Source organism: Macrobrachium nipponense, chromosome 1, assembly GCF_015104395.2.
Source record: "Macrobrachium nipponense isolate FS-2020 chromosome 1, ASM1510439v2, whole genome shotgun sequence".
In the NCBI taxonomy this organism is placed as follows: Eukaryota; Metazoa; Arthropoda; class Malacostraca; order Decapoda; family Palaemonidae; genus Macrobrachium; species Macrobrachium nipponense.
Window position 1 is genome coordinate 132,083,730 of NC_087200.1, and position 15,576 is coordinate 132,099,305.

Sequence of the window (15,576 nt, forward strand, 5' to 3'; positions counted from 1 at the left end):
CATGGTAATAGAATAAAAAATAATTATGGTTCCATTTTAGAAAAATTAGATTTTTGAAAGATGAGAGCAATTATTTTAATTATCTTTTTTTCTGAAAAATGAATAGGTTATAAAAGTTTCTAATTGTAAATAATTTTTTTTTTGTTTATGTACAACTTTTACTATGTAAATCTACTCTTATGTATATCAAGGTTGCAAGTCTTTAATAATAAAGAAAAATGGTTCATATGTAAGTAAACGCTAAAGATCACATGATTATAATGAGTTATCGTGTGCTCGAAGGCTAAATATTTCGTTTCACTTCGAGTTCATTTTCATTCTTCTATATTGAAAAACGATCACTGGAAATTTTCTAATACTTCTGTTATGAAATATTATCAAAGTGATCAATTAATGAAATAGTACTTTGATTATGTCTTCAATTCTACTTATACTGTAGGGCGGCCACGTGATCACCACGCGGTCCTTTCTCCACAGAACGATTTAGAGGATTTTAGACTATAAGCAAGTCGCTTTCGCCATCTGTTGGCCACCTAAGGAAATCAGAGAAAATAATTATACCAACTACATCTTCAAAGTCGGGCCTGAAAGCTAGCTAGATCATCTTTGTTACAATCTTTCCTCGTTACTAACATGTTAATTGTGTTAAGATAACTAAATACAATATCAACATGGAATAAGTAATCGATAAAAAGGAGAGATTACACTAAAATTATCACCTATAGAAAAAATTATGTGGCACATTATAGAAGATATGAAGATCCAGGCATACCTACATACCCATTCAACACCGTATTTTAGACAAGAATACAGCAGTTCTGAGCATAATATAATGTAATACAAAGTTATTTAATTAAAATTCGCATTTTTGGACTTACTAAAGACTACTTGAAATAACAAACTACCTTTAATTCATCTGCTTTAAAAGCTAAAAATAGATTGGCAGTTCCAACAACCCAGCCAAACGAACAAAATGAAATTTAACGCCGTATTTTGGACAAGAATGATGCAGTTCTTCGCATAAGATCATCGAATTAAAGTGATTTACTTAAATTCGGGTGTTTGAAGCTACTGCAGACTACTTCAAATAGTAAACTATCTTTAATTCAACAACTTTAAAAGCTGTATAGATTATTAATTCTGACAACTGTGCTGACACTGTTCCAAACCTATAGGTCTCGCCATCTTTTAGACTGAACAAATACAAGAGATGCTTAAGAAATTTTGGGAGGATTTGAAATTATCCGAAAGTCGTTTTGCTAATATACAAATCTGGTGGGACTGGGCAGAACTAGAAGGTAAAAGGTTTTTTTGTTACACTGAGTAAAAAATTATTAAATGAGAGATATGGCTTGTTAAAATTACTACAGGTGCGTTTGAGGCAGTTGTATGACATCCATTATCGCACTGGTACCAAATACGAATGTATACAATTGGTAAAGCAGAGGATTAGTAGGATTCAGGATGAGATTTTGGAGGGAATAACAGTAAGGGCGAGAGTCGACGATTTTGTTAAAGGTGAGAAAGTGTCTAAATACTTGTTAGGTTGGGAGAAGTATGGAAGTAGTGATCATAGCATTTCCAAAATAGTTTCGAAAGATGGAAGAGTGTTTGAAAATACAGATGGAATCTTAACTTGTTTCAAAAAACATTTTGAAGAAGTGTTTACCTCTGTACAGGGTGACAAATCTATGATGGATTATTTCTTGAATTTCTGTCAGCCGATTGTTGATCCTTCGAAGATGGAGGGTTTGGATGACACTTCAAGAAGACGAAGTGTGGCGCGCGATTAAAAGTATGCACAACAATAACTCTCCCCGTTGTGATGGGTTACCCACTGAATTTTATAAAAAGTTCTGGGGAGTCATTAAAGATGAGTTTCTTGACACGTGGAGATAAATAAATGTAGCTGGAACCATGTCATTAACGCAAAACAAAGGTATTATTAAATTACTCGCTAAACAGGGAGACAGGACTGATATAGAAAACTGGAGACAGTTACCTTGCTTAATGCCGACTATAAAGGGTTTGCAAAGGTGTTGAAAAATAGACTCCTAAATGCGATGTCAGAGGTTATATCAGATGGGCAATACTGCGCTGTTCCTGGCAGGTCAATAATAAACTGCAATAATACCATAATGGATCTGTTTTTCTATGCACAAGATACAAAGAAGGATATGTTTGTGCTGAGTCTCGATTGGGCGAAGGCGTTTGATAAGGTACATTTAGACTTTTCTTATCCGGTATTGTATAAATGTGGTTTTCCTAAAATATTTATTGATATGATAAAAATATCGTATAGAAATTGCGAGAGCAGTATATGCATAAATGGTACTCTTAGTGATTCCTTTCGTGTGACCCGCTCAGTAAGACAAGGGTGGCCCTTGTCTACGCACCTTTATTGTCTGTTTCAAGAGCCTCTGTCTACAGCGATAATTAGAAACCCAAACACAACCACACCGACTCTTCCCAATATAAAAAAGTAAAACTACAAGGTTTTGCAGATGACCTCTATGCTTTTGTGTCTACTGAATTGTCTGTTTATGAATGTTACAAGGTAATCAATAGATTTGAAGAAGCAACAGGTGCAAGTCTGAGTAAAGAAAAAAACAACTGTTATGGGCTTTGGTAACTGTGAGGGTAAGGCCCTAGCCCAGCTACCATGGTTGAAAAATACATCCCATCTAAAGATCCTAGGTATTGTGTATCATACGGGGTTTGAGGACACTTATGATGAGACTTGGAATTGTTGGTAAATAAAATTAAGATAAGAGTAAATATGATATGTGTCCGACCTTTAACAATCTTTCTGAAGGGAATACTTATCAATTCGTTGCTGCTGTCAAAGGTGTGGTATGGGACATACGTCCACCTATAAAGAAGTATATTTCAGAATTAAATTCATGTATATTTAATTATCTTTGGAAAGATATGTACCGCCCAATTCGAAGAGAAACACTATGTTCAAGTAAATTTGAAGGTGGTTTAGGAATTATTGATACTTATTCCAAAGCTCTGTCGATTTTTAGTTGTACGGCATTACGAGCGGTTAAAAATAACATACGCCTAAGTGTATATTATTGCAAAATGAGGATAAACTCTTTGTTCGAGAGGCCCACTCTACGAGAATATGCGTACAGTTCTCCGTGGTTTTTTTCGATTGCCATTTCGGTGTTTCGGATAGTAAAGCTTAAGAGCTTTCCTGTACTGACTAACAGGGACATTTACTCGTACATAAAACCCAGCGTTGCACCGAAGATTGGAGAGCAGTATCCTCTCTATAACTGGAAAGTGATATGGAGAAGAGTTAACAGTGTATTCACTGGGAATGTTGAGAGAGAATTTCTGTACAAATATGAACATGGCGTTATTACAACTAACCAACGGTTAAGTATTTTAAAACTTAAGGATCATGACTGGTGTGATAAGTGTGGAGAAACAGAATATATCTTAACCGTGTTTTACTTTTGCGTTCAGTTAAGACCTATTTTGTGGTATTTCCAAAACGTGTTGCATGACACTTGTAACATAGCACAGGACTGTTTTATAAATAACCTAATGTTGTATTTTCCGAGTAGACCACGGAAGGTGGCTAACAGTATGCTAGCGTTAGTTACTGGGTATCTTTATGAAGTTTGGTTCAGCAGAGCAAAAAATTGGAATCAGAGAGAATTGTTATCATTCGTCAAAAGTAAATTCCGCTTCGACCGTTGGTTATTAAAAACGGTGTACAAAGGAAGTTTGTCAAAAAATTTCACGAAACAGTATTTGGAGTACGAGTTTTAAATTGCTTACCTTTTAGTTAAGTGTCTGTTGAATATTTGTATTGCAGTTGTCAAAAAAATACCGATATTGTAAATCTATTGTAAAATTAAGTTTCTGTAGCTAAGGTATCTTATGTGTTAAGATATGTAACAGTTAATTAATCTGGAAAATGATAATTTTGAAAAGCGAATCTGGGTTTGAACAAATAAATTTTGATTGTATTAGAAATGATATCAAGATTTGACATTGTATTAGAAATTATATCAAGATTTAATTGTACTCTGCTAAAATGTAAGTAATGCTGCATGCTGTAATCATTTTCGCATAATAAAGAAAAAAAATACTAGCAGAAAACAAGTACTGCTCATTACATATATTTCTATCTATCAATCTCTGACTTTGTATTGAACATCAAGACACATTGATATAATGGAAAAATAATGACAAACAGGTGTGAATAATAATAATAATAATAATAATAATAATAATAATAATAATAATAATAATAATGTAGTAGTAGTAGTAGTAGTAAGAGCAGGAAAACCAACCTAAGCATGGCATGATTGACTACAAGAAAGCCTTTGACATGATACCACACAAATGGCTAATAGAATGCTTGAAAATATATAGGCAGAGGAAAACACCATCAACTTCCTCAAAAAATACAATGCGCAACTGGAATATAGTACTTACAAGCTCTGGGATAAGACTAGGAGAAGTTAACATCAGGAGAGGGATCTTTCAAGGTGACTCACTGTCCCCACAACTCTTCGTAGTAGCCATGATTAATATGGCAAAAGTACTACAGAAGATGGATGCTGGGTACTAGCTCAAGAAAGGAGGCAACAGAATTAACCAGCTGATGTTCATGGACGACATCAAGCTGTATGGTAAGAGCATCAAGGAAAAGATACCTTAATCCAGAATGTGAGAATTGTATCTGGGGACTCCAGGAAGAAAGGGACATCAGAATGGAGTTTGGAATAGAAAAATGTGCCTTGGTGAACATACAAATTGCCCTACAGTACATACTAATTATAAGATTTGCCTTATTATAAAATAGTTATTATTGCTTCACTCGCGAAGTGTTCTAACATGTATGTGAAAGTATGTGGAAATATACTTATATTGACATCTTATCTATTGATGTAGAATGTGAGATTGGGGGAATAAAATGAATGTTATATTTTAATGTTTACTTTGGTCAACATACAAAAAGGCAAAGTAACAAGGACTGAAAGGATAAAGCTACTAGATGGGAGTAGCATCAAACACATACCTAGATGAGACATTATACAAACACCTGAGAATAATAGGAGAGGATATAAAACACTAAGAGATAAAGGACACGATCAGGAAAGAATATATGCAGAGACTTAAGGCGATACTCAAGTCAAAATTCAACGCCCGAAATATGATGGAAGCCATAAACACATGGGCAGTGCCAGTAATCAGATACAGCGCAGGAGTAGTGGGGTGGGCGAAGGCTGAACTCCGCAGCAAAGACCAGAAAACTATGAAACACATGACAATACACAAAGCACTACATCCAAGAGCAAATACAGACAGACTACGTAACACTAAGGGGCAATATCTGGAAACCAGTGAAGACGAGTGGCTCAAGAGTGCATGGGAAGAAGAACTGACAAAAGTAGACGAAGACCCAGAAATATACAGAGACAGGAGAATAACAGACAGAACAGAAGAATGGCATAACAAGCCAATGCACGGACAATACACGAGACAGACTAAAGAACTGGCCAGCAATGAAACAGGGCAATGGCTACAGAGGGGAGAACTCAAGAAGGAAACAGAAGGAATGCTAACTGCTGCACAAGACCAATCCCAAAGAACCAAATATGTCCAAAGAACGATAGATGGGAATAATATCTCACCCATTTGCACAGAACCAGTACAAAAAGAGTCACGATTCAGTAGCAAAACCCCTCCACTGGAGCCTATGCAAGAAACATAACCTACCTTGCAGTAATAAGTGGTACGGGCATCAACCTGAAGGAGCGATAGAAAACGATCAGGCAAAGATCCTTTGGGACTATGCTATCAGAACAGATAGGGTGATACGTGCCAGTAGACCAGACGTAACGTTGATTGACAAAATCTAAATGTCGCAATACCATGGGACACCAGAGTTGAAGAGAAAGAGAGAGAACAGATTGATAAGAATCGAGACCTGAAAACAGAACTAAGAAGGATAAGGGATATGCCAGTGGAAATTGTACCCATAATCATAGGGACACTAGGCACGATCCCAAAATCCCTGTAAAGGAACCTGGAAAAACTAGATGCCGAAGTAGCTCCAGGTCTCATGCTGAAAGAAGCGTGTGCTCCTAGAATCAACGCACAAAGTGAGAAAAAAGATGGATTCCTAAGGAGACAGGATGCAACCCCGAACCTCACACTTTAAAAACCTCCCAGTCGAATAGGATGACTCTGATAGAAAAATAAAATAATGATGATGATAATCAACAAGGCAAAGAACCAGAATTTCTTATTACCATTATCAGATAAAATGTAAGAAACTATGAGAGAGAGAGAGAGAGAGAGAGAGAGAGAGAGAGAGAGAGAGAGAGAGAGAGAGAGTCCATTCCTTTCCTGTGGATTGTATTTTAGTAATTATAGATTCACCTTCCACATTTTAGTAATGAAGCCTCCATGGCTACAGAAAATGAGTTCTCTATATTCAAAGTTATCTATTAACAGTTAACACATAATATAGACACCTTCAATAGAAGGTAGTTTAAAAGACGTCTACCCTATGTCAGGGCAATACTCAACGAGTTATTTAGTCGACTGAAATCAGAAGGACACTCCAGGTGTTGTCTAAAAAGGAGACCCAGCTTCAAAGAAGCAGAATTCGATCCTTGCAGAAAACCCACTGGCTATTTCTTTTCGTCGAATACCTAAACATGCGAGGGGGCTATACGTATTCTTAAATTACTAAAACATAACTTTAAAGACTGAGTGGGTAACAGGAAGACATGGGAACAGTTATCAACATACATTAAGTCGAGATTCAGAAGATGGAAGGCACCCTTGACTGGGGAAGATCCTCCTCAGAGGCTCCATCCCTGGATGTAGGCGGTTTCCTGCAAGGATGGGGAAGCTGACCCGGGGAGGGTTTGAACCTCAAGAGTCAGGTGACCCGAGGTGTCCCAACGAACTCGTATCCCTTAAGGGCACCTGTGCCAGGGGGAGGACCTCCTCATAGGCTGTTTTCCTGAAGGGAGGTAGGTTTTTTGTTAGGCTAGGGAAGCGGGCTTAGGGAGGGCCTTAACCATATGGATGAGGGGATCCAAAGCGCCCTTGGGAAGCCTTCCCTTAAGTGCTTATTTCAAGTGATTATTTTTAAGTATTTATTTAATGGTTACACATAATCGAGGAAAAATCAAAATGTATTTCAGAGAATAAGAGATGTCGAGAGGAGGCCGCTGAATATTATCACAACCCTGAATCGTCTTTCCGTTACGATGCTACTAAAAGATGCTACAGAGATAATAAGAAAAATTCTTGTATCATAGTTTTCCATAGATTTCATACGTTATAATGTATAGAATACCAACGTACTTTACTGTGGTCTATAACGTATTTCTTTCTGATATAAAAAAGGCCTTTCACTTCATACGTTATCCTAATTATTGATGTAAATAAGGTACAGATTTAAACGAGGAATTAAAGATGGTACATTGATTTTAATACCAAAACTCAGGTCACTTTATCTGCTCATTAATTCTGAGATTATTATTCCCACGTGTTGAAATCTCCCGATCATGAAAGTTTGTAAAACAGTTCAGAATCAGCAATTAGCTTGTGTTTTGATTTAAAATATAGAAATTATTATAATTTTCATGAATAATTAAAATGTCAAATTAAATTCAGTGTTTGTGTGTGTGTGTGTGTGTGTGTGGGTGTGTTTGTTTGTGTGTGTGTCTGCGTGTTTGTGTGTGTGTGTTTGCGTATGTATGTGTGTTATCTTACCTGCATTACATCATTCCCACCATTTTCTAGATTGTGTAGTCAACAAATTTCATTAATAACCTAGACAATATCTCCGTGCAGAGTTCTTCCTTAGGATTACCAGAAAACCTTAAAACCAAGGTCTATAAATCTTCGGACCTTGAGTAAAACCATATTTCGATGGACGAAGAATATGTAAATATGGGGATAAACACCCGCCGTGAAGAGGACGAATTGGATCTGGTTCAATATTGTCAAAAAATAAAACAAATTCCACAGCAACATTCAAATCAAATTTCTATATGTTTTTCTGTAGTACTGAAGCACAACCTGTCCCATGTAGGAATCATTTCTTGGTGGTCACCCATCCAAGTGCTGTCTGCACTAATCCGTTTATGTATTTTACATTTACTCATTTATTCTCTTCGCTGTTTAGCTAAACCAAAGAGATTTCTTAAACGTTCTACGTATTTCCTTATAAACTTCGTTAGGGAAAGAAGTACAAAAAAGGAAATTCGTATCATATTATGGTTAAATAAGAAATGATTCATGAGATTGGAGAATTTTATTAAAAGGAATTCTTCTCTTTTATTGACGTAAATTTCAATAATTCATTTACCTTACATCAAAGCAACATTTATTTCCCAAATTTAAAAAACAGATATTTGCCCAACTTAGGTAAAAGTTAATTTGGTTAATTTCAATAATTTTCCTTCGTACGAAGTGATGACAATCCTCAGTTATTCATGAAACGGTAATTCTTCAGCTGACATCCATCCTTTTGCCTCACTGCATTGGGCTGGTCCTCGCGATCCGATGGAATGCCCTCTTTCGTTCGATGATTAAATCCTATTTTCCACGTTGCGGAGGGCGAGGTCTGGGTGTGTTCGCACCGACCCCACAGCATTCATGATCTGGGTCAGCGTCACAGTCCACTAGAAGTCTCCAGCAATAGCCTGGTCGTGAGACATCGCCGTCTGAAAATGAAAAGTTGAGTACTGTACCTTTAAAAAGAAGTATTTTTCAAGCATCAAATTATGACGGATAGATCATCAGAGATTATTGTTATTACTGAGGATGAAATTGATTGCTACGTCATCTGCATAAATTTTGCATAACCTTCTTTATCCAATCTTTCTTAAGATATCTTGTTCTCTGTTTACAGTGTAGATAAAAATCTAGCTAGACCTTGCATGCTATAGTGAGACTTACCCTAAAGCGTGTGTAAATTACATCATAATTTGCTCTCCCTAGAGCTTCGGTAGATTAAATATACTGAGACTGCTCTACCGTTAGTAAACACTGGAGTGTTTGACGAGGAAGTCTCAATCAGTCTCGAGACTTGTGTGTGGTGAGATGTCATAATGAAGGATTTGAAGAGAAAGGAGAGAAAGAGAAGTGCGTGGGTCAGAAAATGGATAGCCAGGCGAAATGAAGAAGGAGCACATGTAAAGCTTTTAAGAGAAATTGGTTGATAAAGATGCAGTATCCTATACGAACTTTTTACGTATTTAACGTCTTTGCTATTCCTTTTATAGCACTTGCCTTCTTTTCTTTATTACAACATATCACAGGGTTCTGGGAACCTTTCATATTGTTGTATTAATGACATTGTCTGATCATTATCCCATTTCCATTTTTTACTGGACGTCATTTTACCCACGTTGCACAACAGTTCTCTCTCTAGATCGAAAAAATCTATTTAAGTTCACAAATAGATCTAGAGCAGTCTCGGCACATGTTCTCAACCCCCTTGTCCACTACAACACTAGCTAGACTATAACAACTCTACCGAAATCGGAGATTAAGTCTACCTAGAGCACTCTCACTGCTGTTTTCACTATTTAGAGAGCTCCAGCTGGAGCAAATCTAGCTAAAATATCTACAGTGTACACGTAAGAATGAATGGAAGTATTTTTTAACAAATGAAACGCTGCTGATGCATCAGTCAATTTTAACTGCAATGTTTGAAAAAGGTCTTCTATCTAAATATTATTATTATTATTATTTTTCTTATAGTCTATCACAGTCATTCTATTTGACTGGATGGTTTTTAGATGATGATGATGATGATGATGATGATGATGATGATGATGATGATGATGATTAATTATTATTATTATCATAAACTTTACCTCCTTTCTGAGCTGTGGTATCGGAAATCATGAAAACCGACAGGACGACAAAGGCGAACACCATCATCGTTTGGAACCTGTAAAAAAGACATAAGAGAACCAACTGAGTATAATTGTAACCTTAATACAATAAGTAAATACTTTCTTGTAATTCATGTTAATTATAAATTATGGATTGAAAGTTTGATTTTACATCCATGATAGTACCCGTTAAAAGCATTATAAAAATGTTTACTGATTTATTTTTAAACGATTATCTACGATAGAGGAGTTTTCTTGTTTTGGATAATAATAAATGTGGCAAACATTCATTAAGATCTCTCAATTTTAAACATTTCAATGAAGATAACACTTTTCATTCACCATACAAAGGACACAAGAGGCACTTCAGGAAAGGGATGGACATGACCTACACAAACCACGGCATTCACTTTTTGTATTACAATTACTCTCACGTTTTCTCGATATCAGCTCTCCTATTCCAGTGTCTCGCCATCGCCTCCTATACAGTACTGTCAAGGTCTTTATCTTCCCAACAGTTTTTTCATCTACCAGCCTATTGCTCTTCATGTTTCCCCACGAAAGAACCACGTTACAGCATTCTGATCCATGCTCTCGCCTTTTTTTTCACCGCTTCCATTGAAAACCTTGACAATCAAAAAACGAACATTTATGACGAAACAGCACGAGATTTGAACTGATGATAGGGAGAGGAAGTAAGTTGCTACGGTACCTACAGCCATAACTGGTTTTCCAACTCATCCAAACTTCGGCGTTGAAATGCTTTTTCTTCTCTTCGATTCCTATTTCGAACATTAAGGTTTGTCAGAAAAATGCACAAAAAAAATAGATAAATAGATAAATACTGGGATATAAATAATTGAAATTATTTAGTTCATATATACATATATATATCTATATATATATATATATATATATATATATATATATAATATATATATATATATATATATGTATATATATATGTATATATCACAAACATACACACACACACACACACACATATATATAATAATATATATATATATATATATATAATATATATATATATATAGTATATATATATATATGTGTGTGTGTGTGTGTGTGTGTGTGTGTGTGTGTATGTATGTTTGTGTATATATACATTTATATATATACATATACAAATATATATATATATATATATATATATATATATATATATATATATATATATATGAACTAAATAATTTCAATTATTTATATCCCAGTATTTATTCATTTATTATTATTTTTTTTTGCATTTTTCTGACAAACCTTAATGTTTACATATATATATATATATATATATATATATATATATATATATATATATATATATATATATATATATATATATATATGTAAGTTAAAACGGATGCGTCTCAAGTATAATAGGCTAAGGACATTATTTTGGTAAACAAACTTCCACTCTTTTCAAGTAGTGAAAAGGGTGGAAGTTTGTCCACCGAAATATTGTCCTTTGCTTTTAACTAAGAGTATTTTAATGGGCCATTTATACTTGAGACGTGTATATATATACATATATTATATATTAATTTACAAATATGTGTGAATAGATGCACCTGTGTGAAGAACATGTATATTAGAATATACTCAGTCCATCCTAATGAGGTAATTAACATTTGAGAGCTGACAGCATTACATTGTAGCGCCCACGTGGCAGGCCTACTGTCAAAACCTGCTTTCTCCCGCGGTGAGTAACGCTGGAGGAAAAGCCACGAGGTCGAGAGAAAACTCACATTCTCTCTCACGTATTTTATGCAGACATCTCAACCACCGCTATCGTCACCTTCCATGGATTATTATCATTTTGTCATTGTTATTCCAGCTTTTCAGTAATGTCCATAATTGTCAATCAGATATCTTGTATCCATCGATATGTAAATATATGTTCTATGAAGAAACACGGATGCTTGTATTAATCCCTTCCTCGATCTGCCAAGAGGTCGGGACTACATTGCGGCTCGCACGAGCTATTGATCTGTGTGAAAGTTTTGAGACTAATTCTTATGGGCTGCTTTATGAGCAAGAGCCCGTGCTGACATACAGCTAGCTCAATCAGTAACAGTATGTAAATAAATCTACTTAAATTATGCTCACTGAAAGGAAACAGAATCTGAGAAAGATTTTTTTGAAATTTTAAATGTATACTGACTGTCATAAAACAGGGAACCTTAAAAATCTAATAATAATGTTGAAGTTCTGATATATATATGAACATATTGATAATCCTTACCTTGCCATCTTTGAAAGTTCTTGCCGCAGGTAAAGCAACTACACTTGAGTGATTCGGAACAATTCTTCGGATGTCTTGCCTCTTTAAGGAGTGAAGGTCTTCTGTGATCTCGGCTCCCTTTCCGTGTGAATATAAATACTAAACCAACCTCATTTTCAAACAACAAAATGTTGGGCAAACCAAGGTCTTACAAAAAGAAGTTCCTTCTTTTCCTTCTACTTCTCCGTATTCTCAGCTTAATACCTGTTTCTGGCTTGTGTCGATTTCCTTTATAAAAACCAATAATTCGAGGAAATCTCATGACGTGAATTCTTGCTAAAATTACTCTTATGTTTCCTTCATGTTCTTCTTTTATGGACAATTGTCAGAAGTCTCTCTCTCTCTCTCTCTCTCTCTCTCTCTCTCTCTCTCTCTCCCATCTTATGTGGCAGTGCAATTGATTCTGCGATATTTTGATAAATAATTGGTGAATTAGTCTTTGACAGGCACGAAAAAATTGAAGTGCAGTTGCCTGGCAGTTGTGCAAGAGGAAGGAATATAAGGTCAAAATGAAGATGAACCAGAAAAAGAAATTAAATAATGAAAATCCATGATTGAGTCTTCGCAAGTAATGCGATGATAACAAGTTTTATTGGTTAGAAGAGAAAATGAAAATGCCGAAGATACAAGAAGCAAAAGGTAATTCCTAAGAGCTGTTAAAAGTTTTTATGATGAAAGTGAAGCATATGCCAGAATGTTTTAAACATATTCGCTTGACTGTCTGGTCCAAAACAAATAAGATATATTTTCCACATTTCCGATTCATTCGATGTTCTCTGGTTTGCCTTTCATATTAGACATTAAGATATTATTTTATCTCAATTTCTAATTCACACTTTTTACCTGTTACTGTTAAAAGTGTTTATTTTGTTCTTCATCTTTTATACTTTCTGCTGTCATGAAGGCATCACCATCAAAGGATGAATTGCCCATTTTTGCTAACTAATTTTCAAATCATTTTCCTTCCTCTTCAATATTTTATTGGTAAATATGTCATTTGTTTAGGCAGTGATGATCCTGAGTATCCTCGTCTTATTCTTCTTTTAATTTAACTTTCTCTTGTCTCCAATATTTGTGTTTGCAATTACATCTATGACCTTCGGGTTTATTCTATAACTTTAATTCTACGGTCATAGATGTAATTACAAATATAAATATGGGAGACAAGGGAAATACTGAAGTAAAACCAGAAAGTTAAATTACAAGAAGAATAAGACAAGGATACCCAGAATCATCGCTGTCTAAACATATAACATATCTAATAATGAAATATTGAAGAGGAAGGAAAATGATTTAAAAATAGATTAGCAAAAATAGAAATATTATTCTTTGCTGGGAGCAGAAAGTAAAAAAGATGAAGAACAAAATAAACGCATTTTAACAGAAACGGGTATAAAGTGTGAATTGGAAATTAAGATAGAATAAAATCTTAATATTGAATATGAAAGGCAGACCAGAGAACAAGGAAGGAATCGGAAAGGAGGAAAATTAAACTTCATTGCATTTAATTAACTAGAGAGTCAATTGAATATATCTAAAACGCCAAAAAAAGGTCATGCTTGAAAAGGCACGAAATAAGCAAGCCTAACATACTTAGTCATAGAGAAGAGTTGCAACAAAGCAATGATGGAAAAGCATTTCGGAAGTATAATGCACTTCCGGTATTTCTGTATGAAACCAATGTACTGAATTCAAGAGAATAAGAAACTTAAAAAATTACAAAAAGTTGAAAATGGGGTATATTGGAAATAGGAGGTGCCACAAAAATTAGGCCAGCGCTATTGTCACAAAGCGAGGAGGAATGGGAAAATCTCCTTTGAAGAAGAGTAATATTTGGGATCCTGTTGTGTAAAAACAGTATCCCAAATGGAAAAAAAACTACGGAAAAAGATGATTATGAACATACCGGAAAAAGAAAGGAAAATGGCAAAAACCTGTGAAAAAGTATGTACAATACATAAATCTGAATACAAAACAGATAAAGGATAGGACAAAGATAGAAATAAAATCCAAACTTAGACAGCTGAATAATAATTAGTCAGAAAAAAACTTAGAAAATGGTGTGACTTTGTAAATATACAATACATGGAAATAAAAATTTAAAAGATCAGTTATGTGACGACACTTTTACATCAGAAAAAAAAAAAAAAATACAGAACCAATACGTCAATTGAATACCATTTATAGGCACGCAGTAGGAAGTGTTGACTCTAATTTCTCTGATAATGTAGAAAAAGATCTAGTCAATTTTCTTTTATGACTTACCAGGAATAGAGACACGAAAGAAGCCCAGTAGTTGAACAACACCGACCGCTTGGAGAAGACACGAATGAAATAGTAGGAAAGCCTTCATTCACTGAAGGTAAGAAAGAAAAGAAAAAAAGTTATATCATACGTGGAAAAAAAGACGAAAGAAAATAGAAGAAGGAAATACCGCAAAGTAGAAAAACACCAAACGTTCACTAGGAAAGACCTTGAACCTGAACTCGAGAGGAGAGAATTTGGTATGCTCATCATGCGGTGCTTCGTAAGAGCTTCAAGGGGTTACTCGCGTAACTTTTTCAATTCCTTGTTCTCTGGGTATATATATATATATATATATATATATATATATATATATATATATATATATATATATATATATTACATATATACACACACACACATATATATATATATATATATATATATATATATACATATATATATATATATATATATATATATATATATATATATATATATATAACCCAGAGAACAAGGAATTGAAAAGTTATATGTATATATATAATCTATATATATATATATATATATATAATGATATATATAGATATAATATAATATATATTGCCATATATATATATATATATATTTATATTATTAGATATGTTATATATATAATATAATATATATATATATTGAATATATATGTAGATATATATATATATATACATACGTATATATATACATATACATATATATATATATGATATATATATAATATATATATATATATATATATATATATATATATATATATATATACCCAACCCGAGAACAAGGAATTGAAAAAGTTACGCAGTAATCTCGCTAAAATGTCTCAACTCAAACCCAAACAAACTGTAAGTCTCATCTATTCCCTCCCCAGGCTTGTCTGTATTGCACACATCAACCATCTCTACCCTAACACAACCCCTTTATCTCGCCTCTCCCTTTCATTCCCAAATCCATTTGCTCACTGATGCTCGGCTCATATTTATTGTCTTTCAACCACTCACTCATCGCATTCTCACGGACATACTGTGGTATATCCCTCCATTTGCAGAACTGATTTTGATGTGCCCTGACCTCATCCATACCCCCATCCATTCGCAACTCTCC

General features: G+C 34.4%; 1 long non-coding RNA gene across 1 annotated transcript; it reads right to left on the minus strand.

Annotated features, from left to right (window-relative positions):
• Window positions 1-8,290: 8,290 nt before the first annotated feature.
• On the minus strand, window positions 8,291-12,307 carry LOC135219638 (uncharacterized). The gene is made up of 3 exons (XR_010315476.1): window positions 12,157-12,307; window positions 9,876-9,952; window positions 8,291-8,717 (listed from the first exon to the last, which is right to left on the minus strand). It is a non-coding gene; the product is annotated as an uncharacterized LOC135219638 (long non-coding RNA).
• Window positions 12,308-15,576: the final 3,269 nt, after the last annotated feature.